At 41.0% G+C, this 27,896-nt stretch overlaps 1 pseudogene; it reads left to right on the top strand.

Annotated features, from left to right (window-relative positions):
• LOC142173601 (agamous-like MADS-box protein AGL62) lies at positions 1–27,468 on the top strand (annotated as a pseudogene).
• The last annotated feature ends 428 nt before the right edge of the window (positions 27,469–27,896 follow it).

The raw sequence follows: 27,896 nt of genomic DNA, 5'->3' as shown, positions 1-27,896 counted from the left end.
ATGGCAAAAAGGAGTAAGGGTCGCCAAAAGGTTGATATGGTGAAGATGCAGAACGAGAGTAATTTGCAAGTGACTTTCTCTAAGCGTCGTGCTGGTCTCTTCAAGAAGGCTAGTAAACTTTGTACACTATGTGGTGCTGAAGTCGCCCTTGTGGTATTTTTCTGTCACGACCCAAACCACAGGCATTGTGATGGCACTTAATCTCTAAAACTAGGTAAGGTGATTATAATAACAATTTAAGCCATTTTTTAGAACATACAAATTAATACAAGTGTCGAAACCAAAAGCGAAAACAAATATAAATAACCTCCGAAGACTGGTAATAGTGAGTCACAAACTCTAACTGAGTACGTGCAGTGATCCCCAGGATCAAATATACAATATTGTTCGAATAAGAGTGGACACTACAATAAAAATGCAAAGACTCCAAGGGACTGCGACGACAAAACAATACTACCTTGAATCCTTGCGATCACACTCTAATCTTTGTCCGAATCCGATATCTCGAATACCTTGCTCTGCACAAAAATATGCAGAAGTGTAGTATGAGTACACCACAGTCGGTACCCAGTAAGTATCAAGACTAACCTCGGTGGAGTAGTGATGAGGTACAGTCAAGACACTCACTAGTCAAATAACCTGTGCAATATAGCAGTATAAAATAATACTGAAAAACAACTAGCAGTGATAGCAACAAAAATCAACCAGTGATATAAACAGTAAGGCAACAAGAACACCATAATTATTACTCAAACGAATAAGGAACACAAGTACAACCAATTAAACAAGTCCTTCAAATATAAATCTTTCACATATAATTCTTTCGAATAAACATCTTCCGAAGATATTTCTTTTAAATAAAAGTCACTCTGTGACACCGCATTTCATAATCATAAACACGGGTCTCATCCCACTTTTATATTTTCATAACACGGATCCCAGCCCATTTTCATATTTCCGTAACACGGGTCCCAGCCCATTTTCATATTTTCACGGCACCTCGTGCTCATATTTCTATTAAAACCGTATGGACAACTCACGTGCCAATAATAAAAATCTTCATATCTTCCCCGGCACCTCGTGCTCACATTTTATATCTGTTGCAGCGTGCAACCCGACCCATATAACATAATCTACCCGGCAATAGCCACAGGCTCACGATTTCGACATAGATTAATCTATTCTCAAGTTTACCGAAATAACAAGACAAGTTGCACAAGATATAAGAATAAACACAAGGAAAATCACAACATCACATAAAAATTACCAACACAATAACCCCACATCATCACATAAAAATTATCAACACAATAATCCCACACCATCACATATCACCCTCGACAATAGCCACCCGTATCACTCCTATAATAGCCGCCCTTATCCCTTCGCCCTGAAAATATCAATAGCCACGCTTATCACTCCGTATAATAACCACCCTTATCACTCCACTCAGACAATATCCCAACATACATAACCACAGTGAAATGCCACCCTTATACCCACATAATATCAACAGTTGAATGCCACCCTTATATCCTCATAATAATAACCCAAATCACACAACAATTTACACGAACTATTATCATGACAACACAACACAATCAATTCATATTACAATTTGCCCAATGCCCACAACCAAGTCCAATGATATAGAAAATCAATAAATTTCTCAAAAAATAGCCCAAGGCTCCATACAACGTATATAAAACCTCAAAACAACAACAGAGATGGAAAAGTAACTCAGCTTAGGACAACACCTTTATTAATCTAAATTTTTAATAAATATAAATTAATGCCTTGTTTTAAACTTATTTAATAATCATTTGCAGATAAGGATTCCATATTGAATTTAATTCCAAGAAAATTATCAAATTCACAACACATGGAATTCACATAAAAGCCCAAGTGACAATAACACCAAATTATCATATAAAATACAAATTCGACAAACAAGAAATGGGGCATGACAATTCAAGAATTTACTAAGTTCCAACAATTATCCAATTTAATACATAAGGGCGTTTGCGAATTTCAACCGATATAATTTTCACATATAAATCAAGTACGTACTCGTCACCTTGAGTACACGGCTTTATATCACACTATTTACACAAAAGACTCAATACCTAAGGGGTAATTTCCACCCACTCAAGGTTAGGCAAGATACTTACCTTTTTGAAGTTATGCCGATATTCCAAAATAGTCGTCTTTCTTGAATTAATCCTCCGAACAACTCAAATCTATTCATATTTGTCATGACCCAAAATCCAACTAGTCGTGATGGCACATAACCCAACTCGCTAGGTAAGCCAGTTAACCACTAACCAATTCCAATAACAATCAATAAAGCAAATAAGTAAAGAAATGATATGAATCTAATACAATTCCAAGAACTGGTAGTACAAATCATGAGCTTCTAAGAATAGAGTTTACACAGCTGAAATGGAACAAATACATAGTCTGTTTGAAAAGTACATAAACAGAGTTTTATAGATCTAAAGCTACCAGGAACAAGAGGAAGCTACAACCGGGACGCAGGTACATCTTCAATCCAGCTCCCATCGAACACAGCAACATCCGCAGTCCATATCTGCACGCAAGGTGCAGAAGTGTAGTATGAGTACAACCGACCCCATGTACTCAATAAGTAATAAACCCACACTTAGGTTGAAAGTAGTGACGAGCTAACACGAAGGTCGGGTCCAATACTAATAAACCACAACTCAACATAACAGCATAGTACAGGTAATAAAAGAGGTATCTCAGAAATAAAATTCTCAGTTTGTTCACAGTTTCAAAAAATAGTCACGCTTTTCAAGTATCTTAGTGAAACCCAAATCTTTTACCGGAAATGCCAAAAATACGAGTAAGTTTGAAAACTGTAATTTTTCCAAATATCCTTACCACAATAAATAAAATATTTCATTTTCTTTCCAGATAGCAAGTATGAAATACCTCTCTATGCCCATATATCAATGTGTGTAAAAAGTCATGAATGATGTGATACTGTACAGCATGAGAAAAGAAAATGCATCTATATGCATGTATGTCATGTGTGCATGGCAATGCCATGTATCTCAGAGATGAATCATGTACTCACACTCTCAGAGTACTCAATCTCACTGTCTCGCATCCTCTCTCAGTATGCTCAATACTTCGCACACTCAATCACTCAATGTTGTACAATACCCGTTATGGCGTGCAGCCCGATCCACGTATATATAGTCGACTGCGCTCACTGGGGGTGTGCAGACTCCGGAGGGGCTCCTACAACCGAGGCGCTATAATCCGCATGGATAACTCATGTGCTGTACGGACAACTCACGTGCCATAATATCAATATCTGGATCCGCACGGACAACTCACATGCTATAGTTTAAATATCTGTATCCGCACGGACAACTCACATACTGCACGGATATCTCATGATATCAATTTAACTGTCACTCATAATCAGGCTCTCGGCCTCACTCAGTCATCAATCTCTCCAGTCTCACTCACAGGCTCACAATGTCATGAAACTAGCCCGACAACAATGATATGATGTATCAATAAATAACAACTGAGACTGAGATATGATATGAATACATGAATATGATTGAGTACGAAATATCAATGAAATCAGTGAGATGACAATAAGAAACGACCACTTTGGGTCCAAACAGTATCGGCATAATGCCTAAACATGATATCTAGCTTGATTGACAACTCAATTACTTTATCACGTGGTGAAAACACGGATATCAACAAAATAGGACAACTATACAGTGCCATAGAAACAATAGAGTCCCAATTCACATGCTGCACGCCCACACGCCTGTCACCTAGCATGTGCGTCACCTCAATACCAATCACATAACACGTATTACGGGGTTTCATACCCTCAACACTAAGATTAGAAGAGTTACTTACCTCGAACAAGCAAATACCAAATACCGAGTAAGCCAAGCGATGCTCCAAGGATGCCATCACGCGTGTAGCGAACTCCGAACGGCTCAACACTAGCCAAAAGCAACTCAAATACATCAAATACAGCCCAAGGAAACAATTCCAAATGATAAAGATTGATTCCTCAATCAAAACCCAAAACCGGCCAAAACTCACACCCGGGCCCGCGCCTCAAAACCCTATAAAACTCACAAAATCCGACAACCCATTCAATTATGAGTCCAACCATACTAGTTTCACTGAATTCCGACTCCAAATCGATGTTCAAAACTCAAAAATTCATATTATGAAACTTTAGGCCAAAACCCCCAATTTCCTCTTTAAAATTCATCAACCAGAAGCTAAAATCGAAGATAGATTCATGGAATATAACCAAAACCGAGTAGAGAACACTTACCCCAATTCATATGGTAAATATTACTCCAAAATGTGACTCAATCCGAGCTTGAAAATGTAAAAATGAAGACAAAATTGCGAACCCTTGTATATAACATTCTGCCCAGCACATCCGCATTTGCAGAGATTTCGTCGCACCTGCGACCACCGCTTTTGCATAAACACTTCGTAGTTGCGCTGCCCAGCTTCCTCACCATTTCTTCTTCTGTGACTCCCTGCCCGCATCTGTACCATCGTAGGTGCGGAAATCCCATCGCACCTGCGACCTCTGCTGACACTCTCCAACTCCGCACATGCGCTCGAGCTGCCGTACCTGCAGCATCGCATATGCGCCCAAATCTCCACTTTTGCGGTCTTCCTCGCCCATCACTATTCTCGCATCTGCGATGACTTTGTCGCTTCTGCGGCCATCGCACCTGTGTAAACAAACCGCAAGTGCGATTATACCAGAACCAGCAGCCTTCAGCTTTGCACATGAAGTGAAAATGATCTGAACCTTGTCCAAAACTCATCCGGGCCACTCGGGACCCCATCCGAATATACCAACAAGTCCAATAACATAACACGGACCTACTCGAGGCCTCAAATCACGCATATCAACATCGAAATGACGAATCGCACATCTAATCAAAATCTATGGACTTTGAACTTTCAAATTCAATAACTCGTGCCGAAACATAGCAAATCAATCCGGAATGACTTCAAATTTTGCGCACAAGTCCCAAACAACATAACGAAGATATTCCAATTCCCGGAATCACAATCCGAATATGATATCAAAAAGTCCACTCCCGGTCAAACTTTCCAAAATTTCAACTTTCGCCATTTTAAGCCAAATTCCACTACGGACCTCCAAATCACAATTTGGACGCGCTCCTAAGTCCAAAATCACCCAACGAACCTACCAGAACCATTAAAATTCCAATCCGAGGTCAAATGCTAAAAGTCAAACTTGGTCAACTCTTTCAAATTTAAAGCTCCCTAGTTGAGAATCATTCTTTCAAATCACTACCGAATAACCTAAAAATTAAAACCGACGATTCACGTAAGTCATAATATATGATACGGAGCTACTCATGCCTGTAAACTACCGAGCGAAGTGCAAATGCTCAAAATGACCGGTCAGGTCGTTACATCCTTCCCCAATGAAACATACGTCCGTCCTTGAACGTGTCCAGAGTTGTTCTCAAAGCCATCAAACTGTCGTGTAACCTTACCATGCACATACCCGGGTCACCCTATAATATACATGCCCGACAACACAACATAATATAAATTTCTCAATTTAACCTAGCCCACAAGCCTTCGAATCCAATTTCCAACATCTACAATTTCTTATAAGATATGAATCTTGCAACCTACATATTGTATAAGTCTTAACAAGCTGTACCAAAAGCCTTAACCGTAACTCATATACTCAAAACTCAAATACCACATAACTCAAATGCTCGAGGCAATGATTTCTAATCACAATAGCTGCTTAAAACAACCGAATGCCGGTAATAAACCCCATATCAAACAAGACTCTATTCAAAAAAAACCCTCTTACACTGCCAATGATGGAAGAAACATGCAGAACTCATATCCATTCATCATATCAACAAGTCATGGTACTCTGTCTCCTCTGACAAGAACTATACCAAATTTCTAAGCCGACTTTCGATATTATCTTTCCAACCGTGCTGTAATCAATTCCTATAGTATCCATTCTAGGTCTGGCAACTTCATCTTATCAAATACTAGGTACTTTACTGACATGCCACACCAATACTATCTAAAGCCACAACTCGTGCAAGCCGTGCACTAATAAGCAACATTCCAAATGTACTCAATCATAGAAAAATGACCCAGACAAGAGAACCGTCCCGCAAGCTCAACGGTTACCACCCCAACGCAATGCTAAGAGCCTATCACACACCGTAGAACCATAACACACAAATGTAACACAAGGGATCATATCTCAACATAACTCTGCTGCAATGCATTACCCTATCCAAACACTGATCCATATGAAATACCTCAGTCACCGCGCTCAAAATCAATAACCACGCGCAATCCGACATCAAGTACTCAAAGTGCACTACCATAACCATGGAGAAACAAATGAAACAATGCCACACAAACCCGAAAGAACATAACCAATGCGCAATCAATCATGCATCACCCAAATACCCATCTCGCGCAAATTCCGCCATAAGGCCCCAATAGAACTGCACCGTGTGTGCATACAACCAACGAATCACAACTCCTCATAGCATAGAAGAGTAACTCACAGATCATTTCAGAACACGGATAATCTTAACAACAATCGAATGGCACATCCCTCAACAGTAGCAGTATGGAGCCAACCAATCCGGCTCGGTGTAGAATACACATCCTTATTTGACCTACAAATGGACTCCCAAATCAGCTCTAGTCACCCACAGATAGATAAATAACCCTCCGAAAGTCCACAATGACTGAATCATAACACATACTATCATCTGGCTAGCTTCGGCCACAACTTCACAGTCCACAACCATGAAACAATCTTCTCCTGAGAACTCCCAGCCTCCAAATCCATAAAACACATGAATCACCATATCGTATTCCATCTCCACCGCCTGAATGTCTAACACATCTCTCATACACGATCATCCCACGAGGAATACTTCTAAAATTATTCCGTGCCATATAGTCATCTGAAACCGTCCATGCTTCCAAACAGAACTATGATCCCGGTCAAGTAAATCTCAATCCCACACAACACACCACATATACCATGCCATCATATGAAAATTACGAGAACTTCATAGTCCGCTCCGAGTCACAAGCAACTACATACTCAATTAGCCAAGGACCTTTCATTTGATTTCATCCAGGAGAAATTCACTATACACCACATGCTCCTCACGCCAGCAGGAAATATACCCCTCGAACCTTGGTAAAAACAATTGAGAACTCTTCGAAACCAATTTGCACATAACCAAGCTATCTGAACCGAATCTCTCTAACTCAACCCAGCCACGCAGTTTACCAAGACCCAAGAGCATTGCCACGAAACACCTGTAGAGACTAGCCACGTCATAAGTACCCAAAGAACCGATCATACCCAACTAGTACCACGCTGTCCTATTTCTCCAAGTCCCTTCCAAATTGCCTTCAAATTGATACTTCTCCTTGCTGGAGCACCACGATCCTTAACCAAAATTTACCACACAATAGGCCCTAGTATAAAACCACCACGCCTTAAGGCCCATAAGCCGCGGACTTCCCTCTTAAGCACCCCAAAGCACCACAACCGAGATACCCACTCTAAAGAGACCTTATGTGAACCTAAAACTGTTTTCTTCACCTTCTTGATACTAAAATGCATAATCCACAATGATATAAAAAAGCCACAAGTCTCGACACCATCCCATGCAATATCAGATCCTAGCCATATACCAATCTGAAATTCTCAATTTCTACATATAATTCTTGAATCCATTAGAACCATTCTCGAGAGTCATCCACTCTACTAAAATCTAAATTGAACCGACCAAACGGACCGAACGACCTATGCCCCATTAGTATACCAACACCCAAGGGAGTAGTCCACACTCCTAAGCAATCGAGCAAATTCCTACTCTATGTACCCTACATCCTTCGCGAATAACCACTTAATTATTTTATGAATCCCATATACCCATAGAGCATAATACAACCTGTATCCAAAAATTCCTTTACTCGAGTCATCCTCGATCTCGACCTCTGCAAGTCATAACTGATTCACCGGTATACCCCGAACAGAAACCAATATGACATATAACTATGCAAATAACTCGTCGATAGCAGACTCCCCCACTTGGCTCAAAGCCATAGAACAAAACAGTTAATAAAATCATGATACCCATACTCTATTACTGCCAGAATCCCACACTGAAATGCAACTAAATCCTTCACAAGCCCATGTAACACAAACTATATAATACCTCAAATCGTCTGCAAAACTCGCATTCACCATTGTAATAGTCAAGCTAACTCCCACAAGCGATCAAAACTCAAATTTCAACATATAGCATTCACTGGTAAAAAGAACTCTCTACAAAACATCATAAGGACCATACAACCTCAGGACACCTCGCAGGAGATAACCCGCCGATGTCGCCCAAACTCACACCACAAATATCGGTAGTGAGGCGGTCGAAGTAATAATAAAACCCAACGCAAGTCGGGGTCGAATCCTCAGAGAGTTAGGATTGGGACTAAGTATATATTTAGTGTAATTGTACAATATGCCTTAGATTACACTTCCACATTCTTGTTTGTTATTTCTACTTCTACTTTAAACTATTGATTGCAATTATAAAACTAGGAGACAATATTTTTGGTTTCTGTTGTTTTTCAAATGATAAAAGATCTAGGATCGTGCCTTCCACCTAGGTGGTTACCTAATGGGTTGAAAACTCTAAGACAAGCCTGATTGATCGGGGTTGTAATATAGTAATCACACGCAATTACCCACTCTATACCTCTCGGTAGTTTGAGTGGTTTTGCCCAATTTCGCTTTCTCAAGTCCAAATGGGTATTGCACAAAACAAGTGATAAATACTCAAGTCGGGTCTTACTATCTCTAGATTCAACCCTTTAATTAGGTCTATCAATTTCTTGGGTTCACCCAATTTCTTGTTAGCCAAGTTTTCCTAGACTCAGTTTCTCTTTCTCAAGTAGAGACTAAGTCAATTAGGAATGAATCAATGTTTGCAACCATTAATGCTTAAATTCAAGCAAGAACTAGGCTACATATCACTAACCCAATCACAAACAAGTCCTAAATCAAATACCCATTAAGTACCCACACTAGGGTTGGGCGACAACCCTAGCTAGAAATTTAGCTACTCACGAAAAATGAAGAAATACAAGAAGAAAATGAAGAAATACAAGAAGAAATTAAGATAGAATGCATAATAATTAATTAGGGAAAGAAAATCTAATATTTAGAAGCTAATCTAGTACAATATTACTCAAAACAATAAAGAAAAATGGCTCAGGTGCTCTCCCAAAACAAAACTTACCCTAAAATGAGAAAAAGCTCTATTTATACTAACATGAAAATATATGACAAAAATGCCCCTGTGGAGATTGTGCGGCCGCATAATTATGTGTGCGGTCTGTACAGCGAGACTTGGCTTGACAGGTTTCAGTTCTGCGGCCGCACAATTCGGGATTGCGGCCGCACTCCTTCAACTACTGCAGACCGCACATTTGTGAGTGCGGCCGCACTCTTGCTTCTGCGGCTGCACAATTATAGTGTGGTCCACACTCCTTGATCTTAGGCTCTGGCTGTGTGAAACATCTGCGGATCACATAAAAATGAGTGCGGCCATGCTCTTGATTATGCGGCCGCATAAAAATGGTGTAGTCCGCATATTTTCTTGAATTTGAAATCCCATCTCTATGATCTTTATCTTCTATGGCCGCACCAGAATTGTGCAGTCCGCACTTTACATGTCACTTCTTGTCAGAGGTTTTCTTCATTATCTGTGGCGGCACTCAATATTGTGCAGTTCGCACAGTGCCCTTTTAGCCTTGTTTTTGTCCTTCTCCAATATTACTCCTTCTTGAGTTGATTTTTAATTCCTTAGCTCATATTCTAACACTCCTGCAAGCAAGCATATTTCGTTATATTTCGGGAATACCTTTAAGCAATTTTGAGCTAAAACGCAAGTAAAAGAGTGCAAATAAGCAGTCAAAATTCCTACTTATCAACTCCCCCAAACTTAAGCTTTTGCTTGTCCTCAAGCAATTAAGGTAATTCCCACCGCCACTAGAAAAAGGGCTATTTCAGCTGGCCTAAGGTGAATCAATCACACATCAATTGGGACCAACAATTACCCACAACGCGAATAAATTATCAACAATGCAATGATTTGACTTTTTGAGTACCATAGTTCTAATGTGACACTAGAGCATCAAGCGTTGACTTTATTCATCAAGGAAGCTCGTTCTTTCATGTAGGTCATTGTGGATCCCAAACTCCTCCTTTACTCTCCATTAGCAAATCTCAATTTAGAATGCAACACTCAATTCATGGATAGTGAAATGTTCGTTCAACTCTCTCAAAAGAATGTCACAACTACGGCTTTAAGTACCATACGCTTTCCCCTCATGTAAATCACCACTAATGCAAGCTCACTCAACTTGAAATAACGTGGGCTTTTTGGGATGAAATGAAGGCTTTTTGGATCATGGTAGGACTTGATGGACTAGAATGGGTCATCTTTCCTTAAGCACTCCATTTTCTCTTTTTTGGCTCATGCTTTGTCGACTCTATGAGTCAATTTCTTTTTCCTCGAGGGAACTAGAGAGACGTAACGTCACTCTTTCTTGATCATGACATTCATTTATCTCCTTTTCTATTTACTCCATGCCTTTCATCCTTACTTTTCTTTGAATCCCTTCAACTTTTTACTTTATTCACTTTCTTTTTGGCATTTGTTTTTTGTTCTTTCTTTCTTTTCTTTGTCTTCCCTTTTCTTCATTTCTTTCTCTTTTGTGTACCTTTATATCAATTTCAAACTCCTCGTCTCCCCCCCTAAACTTATGTTTTTTCCAATTGTTTCTCAAGAATACTAAGGAAAGATCGGGTGCCAAGAGAGGGTCATTACCAAACGAATAAAAGCTTGTAACGTGGTTATTGAAAGAAAAATGGCTTAGGCTCAAATGGGTTGACTATGGATATCACATTGGTAGGCTATGGAAGATTTCAAATTTCAAATTGGACATGGGAGAGCCTACAATCATTTCTCAAGCCAAGCTACACTTAGAATTTCGCCTAGAAAAACATTCGGGGCAAGTTCTAGACTATTAGCATGGGTACTTGGACTTGCAATTTAATACCTCACCTCTCACGCTGCTAGATTGCTAAAGAGAATGGAGTTGAGGGCCCACAATAACCCTAGTTGAGATTGCGAATCACAAATGGCTCGACTAAATCACTCGATGACTGCTTAAGTCAAAACAAGAGTCAAAACGTCACAACTAGAGCTAATTTCTGCCAACAACTTATTTTTAACCATAAGGTCGTGGGTGAATGTGTTGGTACCAAGTGAAGTATGTTAGAGACCCTTTTATTCATTACTACTACTTCTTGCCTAAACATAAAAGAAAATGGACTCAATCCCTTAAGAAGGTTGTCACGCCACATATCGTTGGGAAGAGCCACCCGGTTCACACAAAATCCACCTTTGGAAAGAACCATGGCATTAAGAAAATCAAAGGTTTATTGTTCACTCAAACGTAAAAAAGAAGCTAACAAATCAAAAAGAAGTTACTGAAATAAATAAGAAGTTATACTACTAAGAAAGACAAACTAAAGAAGCTAAACTACGGAAAGTAAGGCAAATGAATATACAAATCGAGGGGAAAATGAATATAAACATCAAGGAAAGGGGAAGAGTATATACATAACCAAAGAGAAAATAAAGATAAAAGAAAAATAGTATAGGAGTTGTTACAGACCAAATGTCAATGTCAAATCAATCAAAATAGACCAACCCCCGAATAAAAAGGAGCATTGTCCCCAATGCTTATCAAAAATAAGAACAAGAAGGGGTAGAGAGTTAAGAGAACTCCCTATGTGGTCTCAATCTGCATGGCATCCTCAGCACCCTCAGTCTCCTCTAGCTTTATCTCATCAGCACCTGGATGAGGGACAATAGGGTTGCTAAGCATCTGTATCATCTCCTCAGCGGTGTGGGGTAGTCACAACCGGCTCCTCAGACTAGCCGGTTGCTGCCTTTGCCGCCTCGGGTACAGCTGGTGCTGCATGTGCTTTTGGAACTGCTGGTGGTGTCTCCAGGAGTAAATCCGGTGTTAGATCTCCGGTAGATGCAACCTTGGTAACTGTTGTTGTCAACTTATCCACCGACTTCTTCGAAGCTTGAGACTTCCGCATTTTCTTGACCTACTTGCCCAACTCCTCAATGACATCCCCATGTGCCACCCGAGTCTCCATAATGGTCTTTTGGTTGTCCAGAATCTTCTTCAATGTTTCCTCCACTAATAGAGGTACCTGTGATGCATCCTTGGCAGAAGACTATGCTGTAACAATACTGGATATGTCAGACAACTTTGAAGTAGCTGCCTGCATCCAGTTGTAGAGACTCGCCAATGTCTGGGACACTTGCAATGCAGTTAGTGGATAAGTAGATGAAGCTGGCACTTATAATGGAGCCGATGGTCTGGAAGAAGAAGGTGGTGGCATGTCTGTTGTCCTGGTGTAAGGTCTGTCTGCCGTGGAAGGCATAGCATCTGTGGAAGGCTCAGCACCTGAATTATTACCTACTACTGTTGGCTCCTCAGACTGGCCAGCGGAGGTAGTTGCCTTACCCTTGAACTTTGGGTTGTTAGAACCCTATAGGCAGTACCATGAGAAAGGCTTCTTGGCCTTTAACTTAGTATCATACTGTCTCGGCTCCACCTTTTGATCATTGAAGTACTCTGTGAGGAAGTTCGGGTAAGGCTAGGATCTCTCATCCTTATGGACAACCAAAATGATGTTGGTTGACATTATAGCACCCACATTGATCGGGTACCCAGGCATAATCGAAGCCATCGGGACTGATCGGGGAAGTGGGAGGTTGTTCTCATTCAAGCACGGGTCAATACGGCTACACATGAAAGTCTACCACCCTTTAGCTTCAAAGTTTAGGGTGTCCCGGACTATGGGAACCCCTGCTGTGAGCCACGAGGGTGGTTGTCCTCTAGCAGCCAAAATCTCAGCCAGCCACGAGTGAGCTGCATCACCCATAGCTAGCTTCTCAAGATACTGAACAACTTTCACTTCTTCAAACCTCACATACTTGTTTAAGTAGCAGGCATCGAACTTGATTTTCAGATATCGCACTTTGGTTATCTTGGTGCCCTTCTTGATGTGAGCCACGTTTGCGTACAATTCTTTGACCAAGTGTTCATTTTCATTTAAGACACTTTGGTTGAGCCACTTCCACCCTTTGCGCTCGTTGAACTGTCTAAGGACATTTGGATTATGAATATCTAAATCCTTTAGTAAGAACTGTCGCTCAAGTGTGAGCGATCTCTGGGGCCACAATTCCCAGAACATATTGAAGGCTGCCAAGCTCACAAATCTATCCTCCCATATCTCCTTCTTCTTTGTCCTCTCAAAACCACCCACTTGAGTGTCTTCCCCTCTACCGTCATCTGAGGGATGTCATCATCATCATCAACATTGATTGGTGCAGCCAGGGCATTTGAGGAAGAGGGCTAAAAATCATGGCTACCCTCTTCCGAACCTTTATAAGAACTAGCAGCGGAAGATGATTCATCAACCAAGTGTAAACTTCCCTAGACGGGAGATACTCACTGGTGTCTGATGATTCAGGGACTCTGTTGGCCATAGCTTTCTTGCTTATCACTCTCTGGATGGCTAGTGGTAGGTTACTCTTGCTTCGTCCTCGGCCTCGGGAGGGTTCTGCCCTCCCTTTTGATGAATCTCCTCTACCACGTGATCTAACAATTGTTTGCAATTATAACAATAAGAATCAGTTAAAGTTCAGGTTTTCTTGACCATTAGGTTTTCTTGACCAATCCGTCTGGTTGGCATTGACTATCTTTGACAAAATACTCTTTATCTACTAGTTGGAGACTTCAACTTATCCGCTTGCTTGAGGATGGTAGGGGGTTGATGCTTTCTGAGTGACACCATACTTTGTGAGTAAGGTATCAAAAGCCTTGTTGCAAAAATGTGAACCCCCATCACTAATAATGGATCTCGGGGTACCAAACCTCGTAAAGATGTTCTTTTTCAAGAATGCCACCACACTCATTGCTTCATTGTTAGGCAAAGCAATGAACTCAACCCATTTAGATACATAATCCATCGCAACTAGATTGTAGGTGTTCCCACATGAGCTAACAAACGGACCCATAAAATCAATACCCCACACATCGAAAATATCTATCTCCAAAATGGTGGTGAGAGGAGTTTTGCCATTCATCACACCGCTTGACAAGCTCACTAGAATCCTTGTACAGAGTAGGCCAATAGAATCTACAATTCAAAACATTTGCCCTCGTTCTTGCTCCACCATGGTGATCACCATACGGTGAACAGTGGCAAGCCTCAAAAATACCCATTTGTTATTCCTCCGGCACACATCGTCGGATCACACCATCGGTACATATCCGGAAAGATACAGCTCAACCCAATAATAGTCAAGGCAATCCCGTTTGAGTTTCTTCATTTGGTTTGAAGAGAACTCATTCGTTATAATGCCACTCACAAGATAATTGGAAAAGTCGGCAAACCATGGCAACCCGATCATAGAAATGTCTAGGAGTTGCTCGTCGTGAAATTAATCATTTATCTCAAGGCCATCATGTGGCCTCCCCTCCTCCTGCAATCGGGACAAGTGGTCCACCACTTGATTCTCACTACCCTTGTGGTCTTGAATTCGTAGATCAAACTCTTGGAATAGAAGCACCCACCGCATCAACCTTGCCTTAGAATCCTTCTTGCTCATCAAATACCGAAGCGCCGCATGGTCGGTGTGAACAATCACCTTTGTACCCATCAAGTACGGGTGAAACTTCTCCATAGCAAAGACAATAGCAAGTAGCTCTTTTTCAGTCACTGTGTAGTTGACTTCGGCATCATTCATGGTCTTGTTTGCATAATAGACCGGATGGAAAAATGTGTTGATACATTTCCCAAACACCGCTCCAACCGCCACATCACTTGCGTCACACATGAGCTCAAAAGGCAAGCTCCAATGCGGTGCGGTAATAATAGGAGAAGTAGTCAACCTGAACTTAATCAACTCGAATGCCTTCATGCAATATTCATTGAAATGGAACTTGACACCCTTCTCCAAAAGTTTTACACAAAGGGTTCACCACCTTAGAAAAATCCTTGATAAATCGGCGATAGAACCCCGCATGACCAAAAAAGCTCCTCACTCCCTTCACGAATGTAGGGGGAGTTTGGAGATCACTTCAACTTTGTCCTTATCAACCTCAATACCATGCTTTGAAATCTTGTGACCGAGGATAATGCTTTTCTCGACCATGATGTGACATTTCTCCCAATTCAAAACCAAGTTAGTGTCCTCACATCTTTCCAATACGTTGTCCAACTTGTTCAAGCATTAATAAAAAGAATTCCCAATGACAGAGAAATCGTTCATGAAGACCTCAAGATTATCTTCCACCATATCGGTGAAAATAGCCACCATACATCGTTGAAAAGTCGTCGGTGCATTACATAACCCAAATGGCATCCTCAAGAATGCAAAGGTACCATATGGACAAGTGAAAGTGGTCTTCTCTTGGTCCTCGAGAGCAATAAAAATCTGATTATAGACGGCGTATCCATCCAGGAAGCAATAAAAAGCACGTCCGGCCAACCTATCTAACATTTGATCAAGAGATGGAAGCGAAAGATGATCTTTCTGAGTGAATTTGTTGAGCTGGTGACAGTTCTTGTGGGGATCAATTCATTCTTGTCATTAGTTATCACAATCATGCCACCTTTCTTCGGGACACATTGCACCGGAAAAGTCCATGAGCTATCAAAAATGGAGTAAACAACCACGACATCCAACCACTTTATGATCTCCTTCTTCACTACCTCTTGCATTTCTTCATTCAATCTTCTTTGACGCTCCACAGAATGTTTGGCATCCTCCTCCAAAATAATCTTGTGCATGCAAAAGGCGGGGATTATACCTCGAATATCCGCCAATATCCAACCTATAGCTTTCTTCCTCTTTTGGAGCACCGCTAAAGTAGAATCTACATGAACGTTAGTCAAGCAAGAGGAAAGAGTAACAGATAAAGTGGAACAAGGGCCAAGAAACGCATACCTGAGATGTGAAGGCAAAGGATTTAACTCCAAAGTGGGAGGCTCCTCGATTGAGGGCTTTGTTGGAGGAGTCTTCCGGTTCTCAAGATCTAAGGACAATTTTTGGGGTTCATAAATATATGAACCCAATCCTTGAAAAGCATTGACACATTACACAAAGCCTTCCTTCTCATCTTCATCATGATTGAGCAACACAGCTTCCAAGGTATCCTCAACATTCATCACAGCACTAGCATTATCAACAATTACTTCGGTCACTAAATCCATGAACGAACATACTTCGTTGCCATTTGGTTGCCTCATCGATTTGCACACATGGAAAACCACCATTTCGTCACCCGCCCGGAAAGTGAGCTCACCGGCTTCCACATCAACAAGAGCCTTCCCCGTAGCAAGGAAAGGTCTACCCAAGATAATAGGTACTTTGTAGTCAACCTCACAATCAAGGATCACAATGTCCGCTGGAAGGATGAACTTATCAACTCGGACTAACACATCATCAATAATTCCCAATGGCCTCTTCATAATCTGATCCACCATTTGCAACCTCATAGATGTGGGTCTTGGTTACCCAATTTCGAAAGTTTTGAACACAAAGTAGGGCATCAAGTTGATACTTGCCCCCAAATCACATAAAGCTTTGGCAAATTCGGCGCTCCTAATAGTGCAAGGGATTGTGAATGCACCTAGATCTTCCAATTTATGGGCCATTGAGTGCCCAATAGCACTCACTTGATGTGTCATCTTGATAGTTTCACAATTCATCGACCTCTTCTTGGTGACCAAGTCCTTCATGAATTTTGCATAACCCGACATTTGTTCTAGTGCCTCAACCAATGGTACATTGATAGATAAAATCTTCATCATGTCAATATACTTTTTAAATTGGTTCTCACTATTTTGCTTTGCAAGCCTTTGAGGATATGTAGGAGGAGGCCATGGCATTGGTGCCTTAGCCTTTGGCACTACCAGTTCCGGTATGTCAGTCACGTGCTCCCTAGATGGGTTCACTTCTTCTTGCATCTCCTCCATATTTTCATCAATATCAATTCTCACATTTGTGAGTATGGCCGCACTCTCTGATCTCTGTCTTCTGCGGTCGCACCAGAATTGTGCGTTCTGTACTTTACATGTCATTTCTTGTCATAGGTTTTCTTCATCATCTACAGTCGTACTCAATATTTTGCGGTCCGCAAAGTGCCCTTTAAGCCTTATTTTTGTCCTTCTCCAATATTACTCCTTCTTGAGTTGATTTTCATTTCTTTAACTCATATTCTAACAATCCTTCAAGCAAGCATATTTCATTAGGTTTCGGGAATACCTTTAAGAAATTTTGAGATATAATGCAAGTAAAAGAGTGCAAATAAGGAGTCAAAATCCCTACTTATCACCCGCCTGCTCTGCCTCAAACTGACTTCTATCTATACCCTTCCACAATCACGACTACTATACAATCACTTAATCTTCTTGATTCTGAAATAGACAACAAGACATGAGAATCTACTTCACTCCATAACTAAACAACATGAGAGATCCCTCAACACACCCATAACTCGAGACCATACGCCAAATCAAGACAGAAATCAAACACCCCATAGTCCTTGCTACATCTCAAGTAAACTCTTCTCGTCACATTCGAACAATCTAAATGCATCTCGCAGTCATATCATACTCACCACATAATGATTCTATCGCTCATCAAGCCACAAATTCCACTTATAGGAACACTACCGGACGTATAAGTCCAAAAGCACGTGCCCACATAATCAAAATCTCTGAGGTCAAGCCACCGTCAAAACCTGGCCTCAAGTCCTCCAGACTGGCCCATCATCAACATGCCAAAATCACATCTCGTACCTCAATATGGAATCACAAGCCGTCGGCACATAGCAGATACCGAGCGCTCACATGCGCGTATGAATGTGTGGAAGGAATTCAAAGAGTTACGCTTGAAGCTGAATCAATGCCGCACAATAAGGAAAGAAAGATAGGAAGTTTGTCCTAAATGTCATGTAGCCTCTCGAAGATAGGTATGGACATCATCATACCGATCCGCAAGACTCTAGTAGACACTTGCTCATGACTTATAGAACCTATGAACCTAGAGCTATGATACCACCTTGTCACGACCCAAAATCCAACTAGTCATGATGGCACCTAACCCAACCCGCTAGGTAAGCCAGTTAATCACTAACCAATTCCAATAACAATCAATAAAGAAAATAAGTAAAGAAATTATCTGAATCTAATACAATCCCTAAGAACTGGTAGTACAAATCATGAGCTTTTAAGAATAGAGTTTACAAATCTGAAATGGAACAAATACATAGTCTGTTTGAAAAGTACATAAATAGAGTTTTATAGATCTAAAGCTACCACGAACAAGAGGCATCTACAACCGGGATGTAGGTACATCTTCAATCCAGCTCCCATCAAACACAGTAACATCAACAGTCAATATCTGCACGCAAGATGCAGAAGTGTAGTATGAGTACAAGCGACCCCATGTACTCAATAAGTACCAAACCTACCCTTAGGTTGAAAATAGTGATGAAGTAACATGAAGGTCGGGTCCAACACCAATATTCCACAACTCAACATAACAGCATAGTACAAGTAATAAAAGAGGTATCTCATAAATAAAATGCCTCTTTCTTTGGGACACATTGCACCAGAGAAGTCCATGAGCTATCGTAAATGGGGTAAACAACCTCGGCGTCCAACCACTTTATGATCTCCTTCTTCACTACCTCTTGCATTGCTTCATTCAATCTTCTTTGCTGCTCCATGGAAGGTTTGGCTTCCTCCTCCAAAATAATCTTGTGCATGCAAAAGGCGGGGATTATACCCCGAATATCCGCAAATGTCTAACCTATAGCTTTCTTCCTCTTTTGGAGCACTGCCAAAGAAGAATCTACTTGTACATTAGTCAAACGATAGGAAAGAATAAACAGGTTAAGTGGAAAAAGGGCCAATAAACTCATACCTGAGATGTGAAGGCAAAGGCTTTAACTCCAAAGTGGGACGCTCCTTGACTGAGGGCATTGTTGGAGTAGACTTCCGGTTCTCAAGATCTAAGGACAATTTTCGGGGTTCATAAGTATATGACCCCTTTCCTTGCAAAGCACTGACACATACCACAAAGTCTTCCATCTCATCATCATCATGATTGAGCAACACAACTTCCAAGATATCCTCAACATTCATCACATCACTAGCATCATCAACAATAACTTCGGTGACTGAATCCACGAATGAACATACTTCGTAGCTATTTGGTTTCCTCATCGATTTGCACTCATGGAAAACCACCTTTTCGTCACCCACCCGAAAAGTGAGCTCACCAGCTTCCATATCAACAAGAGCCTTCCACGTATCAAGGAAAGGTCTACCCAAGATAATAGGACCCTTGTAGTTAACCTCAGAATCAAGGAACACAAAGTCTGCTAGAAGGATGAACTTATCAACTCGGACTAACACATCATCAATAATTTCTAATGGCCTCTTCTTAGTCTGATCCGGCATTTGCAACCTCATAGATGTGGGCCTTTGTTGCCCAATTCCCAATGTTTTGAACACGGAGTAGGGCATCAAGTTGATACTTGCCCCCAAATCACATAAAGCTTTGGCAAAGTTGGCGCTCCTAATAGTGCAGGGGATTGTGAACGCACCCGGATCTTCCAATTTCGGAGCCATTGAGTATGCAATAGCACTCACTTGATGTGTCATCTTGATTGTTTCACAATTCATTGACCTCTTCTTGGTGACCAAGTCCTTCATGAACTTTGCATAAGCCGACATTTGTTCCAATGCCTCAACCAATGGTACATTGATAGACAAACTCTTCATCATGTCAATATACTTTTTGAATTGGTTCTGACTATTTTGCTTTGCAAGCCTTTGAGGGTATGTAGGAGGAGGCCTTCGCATTGGCACCTTAGCCTTCGGCACTATCGGTTCCGGTATGTCAGTCACATGCTCCCTAGATGGGTTCACTTCTTCTTGCGTCTCCTCCACATTTTCATCAATATCAATTCTCACTTCGTCATTAGCTTGAACCACATTGCTTGGAATTTCATCTTCTTGAACCACAACATCACCATCCACAATTCTTCTTTGATTTGAGGTGGTTTCATCTCCACCTTTTCCACTTCTCGTAGTCACGGCCATAGCATGTCCTGTATTATTCCCACCCTTTGGGTTCACCACCGTAACACTTGGTAGTGCCCCCTTAGGATGAGTGTTTAATGCTTGTGAGATTTGGCCAAGTTGGACCTCCAAATTGCGGATTGAAGTGTTGTGGGAGGCTAATTGAGCATCGGAGTCAGCATTTTTCTCCATCATTTCTTTGAACATATTTTTAATCCGTCCCATCTTATTATTAGAAGAGCTTGGCCCTTGAGAAAGATAGGGAGGTGGATTTCTCGGTTGTTGGAACATCATGGGCCTTTGAAAATCCGACCCCCGGTTGTTGTTGTTATTCCACCCTCCTTGATTACCTCCCGAATTACTTTGATTGTTGCCACCCCAATTGCCTTGATTATTGTTATTTTCCCAATTGCCTTGATTGTTGTTTCCACCACTCCAATTGCCTTGGTGGCCTTGGTTGTTCCAATTTCCTTGTGATCTCCATTGTTGTTGATTTAGAACATTGTTTCTTTTACCTTGATAATTGGTGACGTATTGCACTTATTCTTCTTGCTCATTATATGAATCACCTTGGTAATACTCACTATCATCTTGCATGAATTGTTCCCGACGGCTTTGCCCTTGTTGACCTTTTTGCCGTCTCTTGTTCATCATCATATTTACGCCTTCCATCACATTCACTTATATCGGCCCTTGAACTTGTTGCAGCTGGGCTTTTGCCAATTGGTTCATTTTGGTTGTTAACACTGTGATAGCTTGCCCAAGATCATGTAGGTCCTTGTGTAGGTGAATGACATTTGGGGTCACCTTGCAGAACATTAGCCCTACGTTGCCATGCCAATGAGGTATCCGCCATCTCATCCATAATTTCACAAGCTTCGGCATAAGGTGTGTTCATGAAGTTCCCTCCGACGAGTTGATTTACCACACATTGATTTGTTGGGTTGATCCCCCTGTAAAAGGTTTGTTGGATCATGGCCTCGGTAAAATCATTATTCGGGCACTCTTTAACCATGGTACGATATCTTCATCAAATCTCGTGCATTGGCTCATTGGGCTCTTGCTTGAACGCTAGAATTTCATCCTGTCATGTAGCCATGTTCCCCGGAGAGAAGAATTTGGCAATGAATATTTCGGCCAACTCATCCCATGTATGGATGGAATGATTGGGCAATCTCTCTAGCCACTCCAATGCTTTTCCCCGTAAAGAAAAGAGAAATAGCATCAACCTCAGTGCGTCCTCAGTAATATTGGTTTGCTTGTTCCCCCAACAAGCATCGATGAACCCCTTGAGATGCTTGTAAGCATTTTGATTTGGAGCCCCGGTGAAGAATCCCCGTTGCTCAAGTAGTGTAAGCATCACGTTGGTGATTTGGAAGTTGCCCCCCATAATGCGGGGCGGGACTATAGCACTTGCATAACCCTCGTTCGGAAACACCCGGTGCACTGCCGCTCTTGGTGGAGGTGGGGGAGGGACAGGAATATTATCTTGAGGTGGTCGGGCTCGCCTCTTTGCTTGAGGTTTGGGAAGAACTTCATCTACTTGATCATCGTCCACTTTCTCCCCCAATGGCAAATTACCAATGGGCTCGTTGTTGAGAGCCATTCTCGTACCTATAAGCAATTCAAAAACAAAATAAGTGACTCAAAAGGAAAAGGATACAAATCACACAAAAACCTAGATATATAGCTAAATCCGTGTAACTCCCCGGCAACGGCGCAAAATATTGATGTCCCCAAATTCACACAACAAATATAGGTAGTGAGGCGGTCGAAGCAATAATAAAACCCAACTCAAGTCGGGGTCGAATCCTCAGGGAGTTAGAATTGGGATTAGGTATATATTTAGTGTAATTGCACAATATGCCTTAGATTACACTTCACATTGTTGTTTGTTGTTTCTACTTCTACTTTGAACTATTGATTGAAATGATAAAACTAGGAGACAATATTTTTGTTTTTGGTTGTTTTTCAAATGATAGAGGATCTAGGGTCGTGACTTCCACCTAGGTGGTTACCTAATGGGTTGAAAACTCTAGGACAATCTTGATTGGTTGGGGTTGTAATATAGCAATCACACGCAATTACCCACTCTATATCTCTCGGCAGTTTGAGTGGTTTTGCCCAATTTGGCTTTCTCAAGTCCAAATGGGTATTGCACAAAACAAGTGATAAATGCTCAAGTCGGGTCTTACTATCTCCAGATTCAACCCTTTAATTGGGGCTATCAATTTTTTTAGTTCACCCCAATTTCTTGTTAGCCAAGTTTTTCTAGACTTAGTCTCTCTTTCTCAAGTAGAGACTAAGTCAATTAGGCATGAATCAATGTTTGCAACCGTTAATTCTTGAATTCAAGCAAGAACTAGGCTAAATATCACTAACTCAATCACATACAAGTCCTAAATCAAATACCCATTAAGTACCCACACTAGGGTTGGGCCACAACCCTAGCTAGAAAATTAGCTACTCATGCAAAATTAAGAAATACAAGAAGAAATTAAGATAGAATGCATAATAATTGATTAGGGAAAGAAAATCTAATGTTTAGAAGCTAATCTGGTACAATATTACTCAAAACAGTAAAGAAAAACGGCTCAGGTGCTCTCCCAAAATAAAACTTACCCTAAAAATGACAAAAAGTTCTATTTATACTAATCTGAAAATATCTGACAAAAATTCCCCTGCAGAGGTTGTGCGGCCGCATAATTATGTGTGCGGTCCGCACAATGAGACTTGGCTTGACAGGTTCCAATTTTGCGGCCGCACAATTCTGGATTGCGGCCGCACTCCTTTAACTACTGCGGACCACACATTTGTGAGTGCGGACTCACTCTAGCTTATGCGGTAGCACAATTATCGTACTGTCCGCCCTCCTTGATCTTAGGCTCTGGCGCTTATGCAACCGCATAAAAATGGTGCGGTCCGCATTTCTTCTTGAACTTGAAATCCCATTTCTCTGATCTTTGTCTTCTGCAACCGCACCAGAATTGAGCGGTACGCACTTTAGATGTCATTTCTTGTCACAGGTTTTCTTCATTATCTGCGGCCGTACTTAATATTGTGCGGTCCACGCAGTTCTCTTTTAGCCTTGTTTTTGTCCTTCTCCAATATTGCTCCTTCTTGAATTGATTTTTATTTTTTAGCTCATATTCTAACACTCATGCAGGCAAGCATATTTCGTTAGATTTCGGGAATACCTTTAAGCAATTTTGAGTTAAAACGCAAGTAAAAGAGTGCAAATAAGCATTCAAAATCCCTACTTATCACCCACCTGCTCTACTCAAAATGGCATCTATCTATACACTTCCACAGTCACAACCTCTATGCAATCACTTAAGCTTCTTGATTCTGAACTCGTCAACAAGACATGAGAATCTACTTCACTCCACAACTAAACAACATGAGAGATCCCTCAACACACCCATAACTCGAGACCATACGCCAAATCAAGACAAAAATCAAACACCCCATAGTCCTTGCTACATCTCACGTAAACTCTTCTCGTCACATTCGAACAATCTGAACATATCTTGCAGTCACATCATACTCACCATATAATCATTCTACTGCTCATCGAGCCACAAATTCCACTCATAGGAACACTACCAAACGTATAAGTCCAAAAGCACGTGCTCACACAATCAAAATCTCCGTGCTCAAGCCACCGTCAACACTCGGCCTCATGTCCTCCAAACTGGCCTATCATCAGCATGCCAAAATCACATCTCGTACCTCAACCATGGAATCATAAGTCGTCGGCTCACAGCCGATACCGAGCGCTCACATGCGCATACGAATGCATGGATGGAATTCAAAGAGTTATGCTTCAAGCTGAATCAATGCCGCACGATAAGGAAAGAAAGATGGGAAATATATCCTAAATGTCCTGTAGCCTCTCGAAGATAGGTATGTACGTCATCATACCGATCCGCAAGGCTCTACTAGACACTTGCTCTTGACTTGTAGAGCCTATGAACCTAGAGCTCTAATACCGCCTTGTCACGACCAAAAATCCAACTAGTCGTGATGGCACCTAACCCAACCCGCTAGGTAAGCCGGTTAACCACTAACCAATTCCAATAACAATCAATAAAGCAAATAAGTAAAGAAATTATCTAAATCTAATACAATCCCCAAGAACTGATAGTACAAATCACGAGCTTCTAAGAATAGAGTTTACAAAGCTGAAGTGGAACAAGTACATAAATAGAGTTTTATAGATCTAAAGCTACCACGAACAAGAGGCAGCTTCAACCGCGATGCAGGTACATCTTTAATCCATCTCACATCGAACACAGTAACATCCGCAGTTGATATACACACGCAAGGTGCAGAAGTGTAGTATGAGTACAACCGACCCCATGTACTCAATAAGTAACAAACCTACCCTTAGGTTGAAAGTAGTGACGAGCTAACACGAAGGTGCGGAAATCCCATCGCATATGCGACCTCTGCTGACACCCTCCAACTCTGCACCTGCGCTCGCCCAACACTATTCTGCCATCTGCGACGCCTTTGTCGCTTCTGCGGCCATCACACCTGAACAAACCAACCGCAGGTGCGATCATACCAGAACCAGCAGCCTTCAGCTTTGCACATGAAGTGAAAATGATCCGAACCTCATCCAAAACTCATCCGGGCCACTAGGGACCCCGTCAGAATATACCAACAAGTTCAATAATATAACACGGACCTACTCGAGACCATAAATCATGCATAACAACATCGAAATGATGAATCGCACCTCCAATCAAAATCTATGGACTTTGAACTTTGAAATTCAATAACACGTGCCGAAACATAGCAAATCAATCCGGAATGACTTCAAATTTTGTGCACACATCCCAAATAACATAGCGAAGCTATTCCAATTCCTGGAATCACAATCTGAATCCGATATAAAAAAGTTCACTCAACATTTGGAGGTCCACTACGGACCTCAAAATCACAATCCGGACGTGCTCCTAACTCCAAAATCACCCAACGGACCTACTAGAACCATCAAAATTCCAATCTGAGGTCAAATGCTAAAAAGTCAAACTTGGTCAACTCCTGCAAATTTAAAGCTCCCTAGTTGAGAATCATTCTTCCAAATCAGTCCCGAATAACCTGAAAACCAAAACCGGCAATTCACATAAGTCATAATACATCATACGGAGTTACTCACGCCCGTAAACTACCGAGCGAAGTGCAAATTCTCAAAATGACTGGCCAGGTCATTACAAAATTAATTGTATAACTTCACTAAATTCATCGGAACAGTTTCCGGATAATATAACGTCGATTTAAAATTTTATTCTAAAAAGTCAACCAAAGTCAATGCGGGGCTTGCCTCTTGGAACCCGACAACATTTTAACGAAATCCGAACAGTCATTCCGATACGAGTTCAACCATACCAATTTTATCAAATTTCGATAACATCTCAACCTCCAAATATTAATTTTTTGTTCCTGAAAAGCTTTGCAAAAATCATAATTTCTTCCATTTAAGTCCAAAATAAATGATGAATATAATCATGGATTTATGAAATATAATCATTTTTGGATATAAGACACTTACCCAAGTTAAAGTCCTGAAGAATTCCTCAAACATTGCCCCAAAACCGAACTCCAAAAATCCAATCGAAAATGGCGAAATAACCATTTTTGGTCCTTAAATGTTTTTATCCAGTTCGCTTTTGCGGACAGAAAGGACGCATTTGCGGCCTCACTTTTGCGGGCCAAAATTTGCATTTGCGATCCTCACTGGTAGTATAATTTTAGCACCTGCGGGCAGAAGCATCGCATCTGCAATGTCGCTTCTGCGAGAATCATGCCCAGCTTCTGCTTCAGTCCGCTTCTGCGTCTTCAAGATATCGCACCTGTGATTGAGCAGGTACGCAACACTGTCCACATTTTTGACCTCCCTCCAGCTCTGTCCAGGTCGCTTCTGTGACGATTTCCTCGCTTCTACGACCAGAACATCGCAGAAGCGATGCACCAACAGTTCAGAAATTTTCAGCAGCTAGCTTCAAGTCCATATCGATCTATTAACCACCCGAAATCCACTCGAGGCCCTCGGGACCTTAACCAAATATACCAACATGTCCCAAAATACAATACGAATTTTGTTGTGTTTTCAAATCTTCCAACTTCTATATTTTGCGCCGAAATATATCAAATTAATCCGGAATGACTTCAAATTTTTCACATAGGTCATAAATGACGTAATAGAGTTGTTCCAATTTCTGGAATCGAAATCCAACCTCGTTATCAATCAATCTACTCACGGTCGAATTCATGAATATTTCAAGAACTTTATTTTCCAACTTTTCGCCAAATTGTCTATGGACTTCCAATCCAAATTCGGACAAACGCCTAAGTCCGAAATCACCATACGAAACTATTGACATCATCAAAATTCTATTCCGAAGCCGTTTGCTCAAAAGTTAACTCTCCGGTCAACTCTTTTCATTTTAGCTTATAAAATTAGAATTGTTCCTTCAATTTAATTCTGAATCTTCCGAAAACCAAATGCGACCGCACACGCAAGTCATAATAAATATTACGAAGTTGTTTGGGACCTTATGTCGCTGAACGGGTGTAAATTCTTAAAATGACAAGTCGGATCGTTACACTTCCCCAGGAAAGAAAGTTTACTTATTTGGCCACCCTTGTGTGGATTCAGTAGTGGATAGGTTTCTCACAAGGAACTTTCAACTAAATAATGGCCATAACTAGCTCATTGTGGCTCATCGAAATGCTATTGTCCGTGATCTCAATATGGAGCTCACGAACATTGAGGGGATTCTCCAAATGGAAAAAAATCGCGGAGAAACGCTACAAGCAAGGAAGAGAGATAACAGTCATTGGTGGGAATCACCAATTAAAGAACTTGGTTTATTCATCTGCAACAACTGAAGGAGGCAATGGAAAGCATAAAGAAAAAAGTTGAAAGAGAGGCACAAAACCAACAAATGGTGACTAGTAATGCATTCCCATTTCTCACCTTTGAAAGTGCTTTGGATCCTATTGGTGCTAGGGAATGATCTTCATATGGTTCCTATGACTCTTTTCCATTTCAAAATAGGGTTTCAGGACACAATTTTGGTATGCCATTTTCTAACGGGCTAGTGGATATACATCTTTAGTAGTTCCCTAGTAGTTCGACTGTCATTCTAGGAAATCCCAGGACTTGAAGACCTAGCATGCGTAATTGAATTTTTGAAAATAACATGCTTTTTAAAAGCTTGATTATAAGCGTCTAAGTTCATTTCCCATGCGAGTTATCCGATGTGTGTGTCTTTTGTGTCATCATATAATGGTCATTCATTATAGTTCATGTTACTAGAAATTCAAAGAGTTCAAACAATAGCTATATAAGTGATCAACTGTAACACCCCGAAATATTTTGAAGTGTTTTAAGACCATTAAAAAGTTTGACATGTACTAATTATATTAATTCGGGTATGAACAAGACTAATAATATAAATTATATCAATTGATCATGATAATATATGTATGAGGTGCATTAATAATGGTTTATGGTCTAAGAAGAGCCCCAAGGGCTAAGTCATAT

Source organism: Nicotiana tabacum, chromosome 19, assembly GCF_000715075.1.
Source record: "Nicotiana tabacum cultivar K326 chromosome 19, ASM71507v2, whole genome shotgun sequence".
Classification (NCBI taxonomy): domain Eukaryota; kingdom Viridiplantae; phylum Streptophyta; class Magnoliopsida; order Solanales; family Solanaceae; genus Nicotiana; species Nicotiana tabacum.
The sequence above is the reverse complement of the archived record's forward strand: the minus strand, read 5'-3'. Positions and strand labels throughout refer to the sequence as shown.